The sequence below is a fragment of the Anas platyrhynchos genome, chromosome 25 (assembly GCF_047663525.1).
Source record: "Anas platyrhynchos isolate ZD024472 breed Pekin duck chromosome 25, IASCAAS_PekinDuck_T2T, whole genome shotgun sequence".
Taxonomy (NCBI): domain Eukaryota; kingdom Metazoa; phylum Chordata; class Aves; order Anseriformes; family Anatidae; genus Anas; species Anas platyrhynchos.
Window position 1 is genome coordinate 6,418,464 of NC_092611.1, and position 9,676 is coordinate 6,428,139.

At 49.0% G+C, this 9,676-nt stretch overlaps 2 long non-coding RNA genes across 2 annotated transcripts; both read right to left on the minus strand.

Annotated features, from left to right (window-relative positions):
* Positions 1-315: 315 nt before the first annotated feature.
* Positions 316-1,375, minus strand: LOC119713714 (uncharacterized). The gene is made up of 2 exons (XR_005260941.2): positions 1,281-1,375; positions 316-632 (listed from the first exon to the last, which is right to left on the minus strand). It is a non-coding gene; the product is annotated as an uncharacterized lncRNA (long non-coding RNA).
* Positions 1,376-5,255: 3,880 nt separating this feature from the next.
* Positions 5,256-8,228, minus strand: LOC113839850 (uncharacterized). Its single transcript, XR_003492510.3, has 2 exons — positions 8,022-8,228; positions 5,256-7,711 (listed from the first exon to the last, which is right to left on the minus strand). It is a non-coding gene; the product is annotated as an uncharacterized lncRNA (long non-coding RNA).
* Between the last annotated feature and the right edge of the window lie 1,448 nt (positions 8,229-9,676).

A 9,676-nucleotide genomic window follows, 5' to 3' on the forward strand; every position in this document is an offset into this window, starting at 1 on the left:
GCTGCATGCAGCACAAGTGCTCCAACATCACAAATCCCCTTTTTCTGGCCTGTCCCTTCCCTCTGGGGGCTAAGAAGCCCCTTGCTGCTAGCCCCCATGTGTGGGATCTCAACCATATCGACCAGAGATGCTCTTGGCAGTGTCTCATGGCCCGTTAGGGGAGATGATGCCCAGAGAGCCTCGTGTGTGAGGACACAAGCGGAGTTTTCCATACGGGAGATCTGGTTGTTACATGGGATGGGCAGGCTTCTCCTCGAGGGCTCAGAGAGCGTGAGTGGGACTAATTTCATTTCACCTAAAGCATTCAGCGAATCCTTTTCACCATGTAAAATCCATTGCAGTTTTCTCATTAATCCTCCAAAGCACAGACACTTACTCCAGGCCTAATCCCACTCTGCTATTGTGTTTCTCTACTGCAGCCTTCCCTCATCAGCTTAACAAATTCCCTCTATTTCAATAGAATATCCAAAGCCGAACATGCTGGGCATTAAACTGAAACCAGCTCCCAAGGGCTGCTGCACCTTCTTCACCGGGAGTCTCATTTCCCAGCCTGGGCAGGGAGGAATCCTATAAGCGGGCAGGAGAGGCGGAGGTCATGAGCTGTGACATTAAAAAATTGCTTCGCTCTGAGCCTGTGTCAAGTGAGACAAAAAATGTATCATGTCCCAGACAAATTAGAATTGATCGCAGCTTGGTTTGGGGTTGGGATTTTTTTTTCCCCCCTTTGTCTCTCATCTGGGGCGGATTCTAACTCAGGTGGGAAAATATCTCGAGACCCACGCTGGCGATAAGGCACTGTATCTAATTAAAGACTTTGTCGGAGGCATTAATTAAAGGCTTTGTTTCAGAGGCTCGGCTCCAGCTGCCAGCAGACCCCCATCCATCAATTTTAAGCAGGCCTTTTCCATGCACAGCTCGTGCAGCCCCAAGTGCCCAGGACCCCCGGCCTCCTGCTCCCATCTCAGCAAGGGGCTGCTCTCAGGGGAGTCCCCCAAGGGCTGTTTCTCCTTATTCGGGTGCTTGTCGTTCTCTGTGCTCATTTTACTTTCCCTTCCTCCTTCCCAGGCAGGGTCCTGGGTTCCTCCTTTGCTTTGGCTCCTGGTTTGTGAGCACAATATTCATCACCTGCAACCCAGAGGGTTCCTGCCCTTCCGTTTGCTTGCAGGTCCTGGTGAAAGGCTGGAGGACAGCTGTATTTATAATTCCAGCTGTATTTGTGATTCCATCTCCACCTGCTTCTGCGTTGTTCACCCATGTAATCTGAGCAGCTGCTTCCTTACCTTGCCCCATGAAATCGCGCTGCTCCCTCCTGGTGCAGGCTGCTCCCCCTCGGTCTGCTCATCACACCGAGGATTTCAAGCCAGGGAGAGTTACAAATCTCTCTGACCCAGGCATTTATCAAGCTGCCGTCCATTAGAAGCCTTCTCACCTAAACGCTAATTAAACAACTAATTACTGACTCTATTCCAGTTGCAAGCTGCCACTTCCCAACAATTTAGTTACTTGAGGCCACATTCAAAATTCTCCAGGGCCCTGGCCTGACCTAGCAGCTCCTTCTTCCTATTTCACCTGCAGTAGCTCTCGGGATGCACCTACCACGCAAATAAGTTTTGGAGACATCCGTAGCCTTATGCTAGGTGTATTTATCCGTGTAAATAATACGAGCTAATGCCATTTGCTATGTTTCCGTTTGCAAGGCATGCTTCCCATGTAAATGTTTCATTTGCTTCTGAAATTACTTTGATCTCTTCTGAATTTTTTATCTCTTTTTATTGCATTCTGGGATCATAATCCTGCTTTATGTCCTGGTATCTCTTGGATAGGCCAAATGCCTGCATGCATTTGTTTTTCAGTCTGGCATTTCCACCGTGCAATTGCTACATGAGCACACTTCTGAGGGAAAGATTCACAGTGGAAATTAAGCACAAAAGACTCGATGCTCCTGTTGAGTGATGAGCTGCTCTGTTGTTTTGTTAAATTTTTAAGACTATTTGGATGGAAATAGTCCCTTTTTTGTTGTTGTTTAGTTTTTACAAATCTCCTCTGAGGAACCATAGCAGCCTTCTGGAAGATGCAAGAAAGACTTGTCTTTTTTAATAAAAGTGAGAAGGGGGGAACAAAATAAACCCAGAAATGGCTGCACGTCCCCTGAAAATAGCAACACCACGAGCATCCCACTGCAAGAAAGCTGCGGGTGGTAGGGTGATGTGCACAGATAGGGGAGAGGATTTGATCTCAGCAGACGTGCTCTGAGGACAATGTTCAGCTGACGTGCTGAATTCATGCCATGGGGGGAAATGGGCATCTCCCAGCATGAGGATCTACGCCAGAGAAGAAATATAGGGAGCCAAAGGGATGGGGATGAAGTGTGGGGGAGAAGTAGGCTTAGAGGAGAGGCATGATGTGTACAGGGGAGAACGTGTAGCTGGTGCATGACTTGTGCCTGTGCTGTGAGAGGTGCTTGGTTTCTGTCCTTACCATGCTCTGATCCAAAAGTGAGCTCACCTGGCCAAGGGGCTAACCTGACTTCTGAAAAAAAGACAAAAACCAAGAGCTGTCGATAAAGGAGCAGTTCGAAACTCCCAGCATTAAGCTGGTGATGCCTCATGTTTCCATGCAGAACTTCCAGTCCTTTATTTTCTTGCATTAACGTGCTTCAACCACCCCCTTGGAGCCAGGAGGGGATTTGACCTGTGGGACCAGCCGAGGCACCTGCTCTGCCCACTGCACACACACGTGGTCTTTTACACATTTTTATACATTGGTATTTATACATTCCAATGTATATTTATACAGTCCCCGGATCTCACGGCTGGCAGGGGAGGCTCGGTGACAACCTCCTCTTCTGCCTCCGTCTCCCTCGCCATCCTCGAGGCGAGTGGAAGCTTTCCGCCGAGCATTTGTCTGCGTTACAGAGTTATGGGAGTTATTAAGTTTGGATATTTTTATAGACTTCCCCGCTTACAATATACAGGCGTGTGTACGCACACGCGACCCTTTTGCTTTAATTTAGTTCTCGCCTTCCCCACACCCCATCAAGTGACTTCTAATAAATGACCGAATAAATGCATTCAGATAGTGTTGTAATGGAGAGAAATTCAGTGTCTAATGAAGGGATTGTTCGTACCCTGAGACTGTAAAGATGAATGATGGTGACTACAGTTTGAAAACTCCTTTTAGTTTAAAATATTGCTCCACGGTAAGGAAAAAAGAAAGCAACAAGAAAAAAAAAAAGCCAATCCTGTATAGTTTTTACCAGGAAAGAGCTGCGTGCACACAGAACAGAACTGTCGCAGCCAAAATTGCTTCATATATCATAGACCAACACCAGGCAGATAATGGCAAACAAGTTCTGATCAGGGAGTGATTATTGCTCGTTGCTCCAAGCACTGATGTGCGGAGAGAACTGACTACAGCTTGATTTTCTTTAACTCAACTGACCTTTTGAGGTTGAAATTAAGAATGTGATCACACTGGCCGCTAAAATGAGGTGTCAACCTGAAGGAAAATTCATAAAAAAAATCAGTGCTTCCTCTCACATGCCTCCTTTTTTTTCTGTTTGAAATGGCATTTTCTCTTTCTGCATTGTTGCTGTATGTGCGTGTGCTCATAGAAGAATGAAAAAAGACGCCGTGATGTGGGAGCAGAAGGGCTTGCCATGGGATGTGTTTGCAGGCAGGGCATGGGGTGCCACATCTGCTGGCCAGAAATGTGCAAGGAGTGCTTGTCCTGGCTGGTCTGCTCACCCACATGGGTCCTTGCACCTTAAAGACATGTATTTGGGGATATATACATGCCTGGTATTGCATAGGCATCATCCCAGAAAGGGTAGTGAGCTGGATGAACCACAGAGCAGATCGAATTTGGCAATTCCTATGTGCCTGTTGTTAACATCCCACTACTGGAGAACATGCTCAGTGAGGAGAAAGGCATCCAGTGGTTAAATGAGCACCGTGGGGGCACAGCTCAGCAGGATGAGACACAAGCACGTTACAGGGACCTGCAGAGCAGGAGCAGTCAGCAAAGGGGGAAGCTTGGATTTCATCCTTGTCTCAAATCTTCATGCTCTGTGCTATGTCGTGTGCATCAGCCTGAGTCTTGCAGAGAAACAGCCAAGCTTGCTGCATCTTCCTTTGGTGTAAATGTAAATCATTCCCTAGAAGCCAAGGAGCTGGAACAAGCAGAGAGAGACCCAGCGTGTTCAGTGCTGATGGCTTTGAGATGGAAGGTGCTGGAGGCAGTAGGACAGGCTCAGCCGTGGCACCCTGCCCTCTGCTCATTGCATCCCGGTATCGACACAGCTGCAGCCTCTGGGGTTGGTCTGCACGTCAGTACTGAAATGGAAGGGATCATGTTGACCGAGGATTTGCAGAGGCTCAGAGGTTTCTGGCAAGTCCCTGCATGGGGCTGAGAACTTACCCAGGAGAAGTCGTGAGCTGGGAGAATAAAGCAGTAGAGAATACAGCAAGGAAAGTCACGCACAGATGAATCCTCCGCCACCAAGACAACAAGAAGTCAACTTTCACCTTTCCTGACTGAAAGAGCACATTAAAATTAATTGAACGAGCCCCAGCACTCATGAAAGAGATGTTCTTCCACGGCTGTTCATCTGCATCCTTGCTTCCCTCAAAGACACTTGTCATTAATCCAGACTCGCTCAGCACATGCTGTGTCTTGTAAAGCAGAATGAAGCACACAAGACTCAGGATCTGCTGCAGTTTGTTACCGAGTTTGTAATATGCAATTGTGGGAATGATTATATCACCAACTGGATCTCATCTGTCCCTGCTCATTCAAACAGGCAAGCTGAAATGAACGGTGACAGGAAAATGTTCTTGTTTGCACACAAACAGTTTAATAACTAGCAATTTCACAAAGAGAAAAGTAGGGGGAAAATAAGTTGAAGGACAGAGAAACTCACGTATTAAATTCTGCAGAGAAGTTAACTCTCAAGAACAACATCATTAGGGTTTGCAGTGTGCCCTGAAAAGTGGTAAAAGCAGCTAAAAAGGTTAATTTTTTCCCCCTAAATCTCTCACCCAGCGACCACTACTTTGCACACCTTTTAAAACAGTCAGGAAATTATATTAATTTCTCTAATGTGCGCGATGCCATAAGTTCCTTTTTTAATTATTATGATCAAAATATTGCTTAAAATTAAAGGCAGCTGCATTTGTTTCTGACGGATATCATAATTGCAATTGTAAATTGGGAAATGTAATGTTTCCTGGTGCTGCTGTGAGTAATGGTTCTGAAATCATTATAGATAGGTAGATATAAATAAACCAAGAGATCTGTGAAAACAGAGCAAAAGCAAGCTAAAAAGGATAATTAGCAGACTGAATAGGAAGAGAAGAGTTCAGTGCTCAGAAAAAAAAAAAAAAAAAAGTCTAAAAATTTCTGTGGAGTTCTGTGACTGCATTAAAAAAAAAAAAAAAAAAGAATTTTCAGTCCAGAGGAATGTGTTCTGCATCAGCTCAAACCATGGGGTAAAAACCACACAGAAGAGAAACAGTGGGAAAAAGCGTGGCAGGTATTTGCTCTAGCAACACCCATCTATTTCGACTGCAGAGGAAAGAAAGGGAAAGGTAAAACTAACATTAATGTTAAAGTCTAGGGCTGCTTTATTATTGTTATTATCATTATTATTATTATTGTTATTAGGGAAAAATAAAATAAAGGATTTCTGGTGCCGAGGGCCCGACGACTGGAAAATGGCCAGCCTACCAGTGCCATTTATCAGCACACCCTGAGACATAACGAGCAATCACACTCCAGCTGGTTGATCATCGATAGGCAGGGATGGGCTGTGCGTAACCGTGCCGCAGGCTTTGGGAAGCGGAGGCTGCAAAAGGAGCAGCTGCAAATTGGAGCCTTCAGCCTGGGGGTCCTGCCCTGCGAAAAGTTGCTGGCTGCAAGTGGTGCCCCGAAACTGCAGCACGAGAGGAGCTCTGGAAGCTGAGGGCTGAGCCCGTGGCTCACCGAAAGGATGAGCAGGGAGGAAGGGGAAAGCTGTCAGCAGCTGTGCAAAGCCCTGGAAGGTCTCCAGGTGGAAAAACAGATATCGCTGGATGCACCGACTGCAGGGCTGGAGCTGTTCCTGGCACGGGCGGAGGGAGTGGGAGGTGGAGGCTGAGAGGTTTTTTGGAGATGTTTGCTAGAGATCCAACGAGAGGCACGGGGAGCTGCAGGGAGCTGCGGAGCTCTGATGCTCTGGGACAGATGAAACTTGGCTTCTATGGTTTCGCCCACAAAATCCGCTAGCACAAACAGAGCTGAAGTCATTTAACATCTGCTGAAGGGATGCGTGTTCCTGGATGTGGAAGGAGGCACTTTGACCTTAACTGGAGCAAAACCAAGGCCCAGAATTTGACTAGCCAGGCAAAATTCCAAGGAAATCCAGTCCATCTCATACAGCTGATTACCAAGAAACGCTTTCCATCTACTGGGGTCAGAAGCTTAGAGTCTTCTCAGGGTTCATTAGAGAAATAGGACCATCGTTTTTCTTCTTCAGCTCCCAGAGCCACCTCCTGCAAGGATCTCCTGGCAGCCAGGAATGAATCTAACAGGGACGCTGACCGATAGGAGAGTCTTTGTGCATTCTGCACACAGTATTGATTTTCACATTCACAGAGAAATGAATTAGATGCCAATTGTATACGAACTGAGCCGTGGTCTCTTGTTCAGCATGTCTCACTGTCCGTGTGAATAGAAGGACATCTGCAAAACCCCGGGTGCCCTTTAGGGGAAACAGAGGCTGAGGAGGGTGGGATGCAGCTGTGGGACTAAACGGCTGTCTCCAGTCCTCTGCTATTGTCAGCAAGCGCCTCGGGGAAGGCCACTGCTAAACTGATCAGGCTGCAGTATAAAACCATAGAGAAATGGATTCCAGCTCCATGATCACCATGGTATTGACGTAGGTGGTTATAGACCAACCCCAGACCCCCTAGCTCAAGGGAGCCAGAAGATAAATGGTGGGTACCGAGTGAATAATGTGGAGCTGGACTCCCCTCTGCTTCGCAGGACCCTTCGCTTGCACAAATCCAGCTGCATTTTTGTTCTTCTGCTTGACAAATGACAAAATAGACTTGCGGGCTATGAGCATCTCTGTGCTGCACACAACGACCTGCCCCTTCCAGAGCTTCAAAACCACCAGGCAGGGCAGTTGTCTGTCTCCAGGAGATGCAGGGATGCAGAGGATGGGCAGGGCACCAGGGCTGTGTCCCCTCCTGCCACAAGTGACAAGGGCAGAGCCCCGAGCCGTGACAAATGCCATGACCCCGTGCCATGAAGCTCCGTCTCCAGCTCCCATCAGCAGCAGCTCCCATCTTCATCATCGCCATCACCGAGGAGAGCTCAGGCACCGAAGCCAGGACTGGTTTAATCTTCTGCAGACCTGCAACAACTCCGAACCCTCTGTCTAACATCACTCAGCATGACTGCTTAATTACAGTAATTAGGAAGCGTGATAGGAACCTGCGCAGCGCGAAGGAGGTACTGCTCTCAGGAAATGGATTCTCTGTCAGTCGGGTCCATTAGGAGGTCAGCCTGCCTGTCATTTCCAGCTCCTGGGGCTGCCTGTGCTCAATTTGGGGAGGCCAGTTGGGGACAAGCTGGGCCAGACCCCGAGTCCTGGGCAGGGATGTGCGATGTCTCCTCTTCCTTCCCTCCCATCCCCAGGACTGCTTTTACACACCGGGACCAGGACCCTCTAGAAGACAAGGACAGAGCTGTTCGGAGAGGGCGGGTGGCAGCCAGGTGTCCTCTCCGACCACCACCCCATGGGACAGGGAGCTCCTATCACCCAGCACAGGTCCCAGCAGCAGCCAGGTTGGGCTCGGCATCTCCTCCACCACCACGAAGAGCTGATGTGGAACTGCCCTGGAGGAGAGCCCACCAGGGTACCACCCCTCACCCCTGATGGAGAAGCCAGGACATTTTTGGGATGTTCTGCACTAGCACAACCCTCTCCCCACGCCACCCCACTTTTCGGTCCTGACCCACCCTGGTGCATAGCCCACCTGCAGGTGTTCCCTTGGCTGCTCTCACTCACAAACCACATCTCTCTGGGCCAGCTCCAAGGGTTATGGGGACATTTCCATTCCTGCCGTGCCTCAGAAACCCCTTCCCTGCCCGCTTTGTGGCCGAGGGACCCGGCTCAGAGCCTGCCCCCAGCCAGGACAGAAATAATCCTGGCCCCACACCACCGCACCGAGGAAGGAGCTAGCGCTCCGGCTCTGAGTTAATGAACCATAAATTCCAGCTTAATGAGTTTTATACTGAGGAGAATAATTAATGTAATTAGTACTGATATGAAAATGATGGTACTCGAGCCCGGATTACGAGGGGGAGGGGGGCCTGGGGGTGGGAGGGAGCTCGGAGAAAGCTGGTTCAGCCTGCGGTGCTGCTCACCCAGAGGAACGGGGCTGGATGCGTTCCTGGCAGGTTTTAAAACCTCACCTCCCCTCCGCCATAAAGAGAAAGAAAATAGAGCATGACAGTAGAGCAGGAAAGAGATCAGCCATCCCCGTCTGCAGCAGAGATGTGGAATCTTTAATGCAGCTCTTCCCCACGCTGTCCTTTAATTTGCAGCTCCCCCATTCCACTCCATGCTCTCGGAGCATTGTCTGCCCTCCACGGTGCCTATTTTTTGCTCCTATATGAAAAGCTCTTTATAAAGCTGCCTAGCTCCAAGGATAAAACAACAGCTCTTTAGCTACAGAATTATTTTGGTAGGTTTTATGTATTTTACACAGTCCGAGAGGCAGTAACAACAATATTTTAATTTTAAGCCTATATATTTATACCTAAGTGGCTGTATACACATTAAGTGGCCAAGTAGGAGGTGCTCTATTCTGGGGGAAGCACTGATCGTAGCACATTTGACAGCAGAAAAAGGCACCGAAAACCTCATCTGCAGAGCTGGCCCTGCAGCACATCCAGGAGCGGTGGGGAAATTAAAAGAGAAAGCAGGAATGGGGGTGTTTGTGAGCACCTTTATTTGAGTAGGCGCTGTTCCCTCTGAACCCACGCGAAGCATCCCTGCCCTCAGCCTGGTGTCGGCGCGCTCTGCAGGGCAGTGGTGGGAGCCTCTGTGCAAAAGGCACCTGGTAGAGGTGATCCCGAGTTCCTTTCTCCTGCTCTGAAAACAACAACAGTCCCGGGGGGAGATGCCAGCTTCCAGAAATACAGGATAAACCTGCCTGGCTGTGCAAAACAAGGAGAGCCTTGCCAGAAGTCTGCTTTCACCACCCTGTGCCATTGCTCGGATCCGCGCCCTGTCCTGGCTGTGTTGTCCCAAGGGTGGGTTGGGGCTCCTTGAGACCCTCCAAGAAACCACCAAGAGAAGCTCTGGAGTTGGGAGCAATGTGTGCTGGGGGCCTGACAGCTTATCTTATCTTTTCTTATCTTATTTTAAGCCAGCAGACACCCGCCCAACAGGGATTGCCTCCGGCTGCTGCTAACCCAGGCTGTATTCATGCCATGGACTGCGGGGCAGAGCCCCTTCTCCCCTCCTTCATGCCCCCCCCACCGGCTCCCTGCCATTTTCCTGCCCAGCTCTTCGCCAAACGTGTTCCAGAAGATCTTCACCCAGAGGCAGAGGCACTATCCTTAGGCAGCGGAGCGTTTCTATTAAAAAATATCCTGCGGATTTCTCATTCTCGGAGTTAGTGGT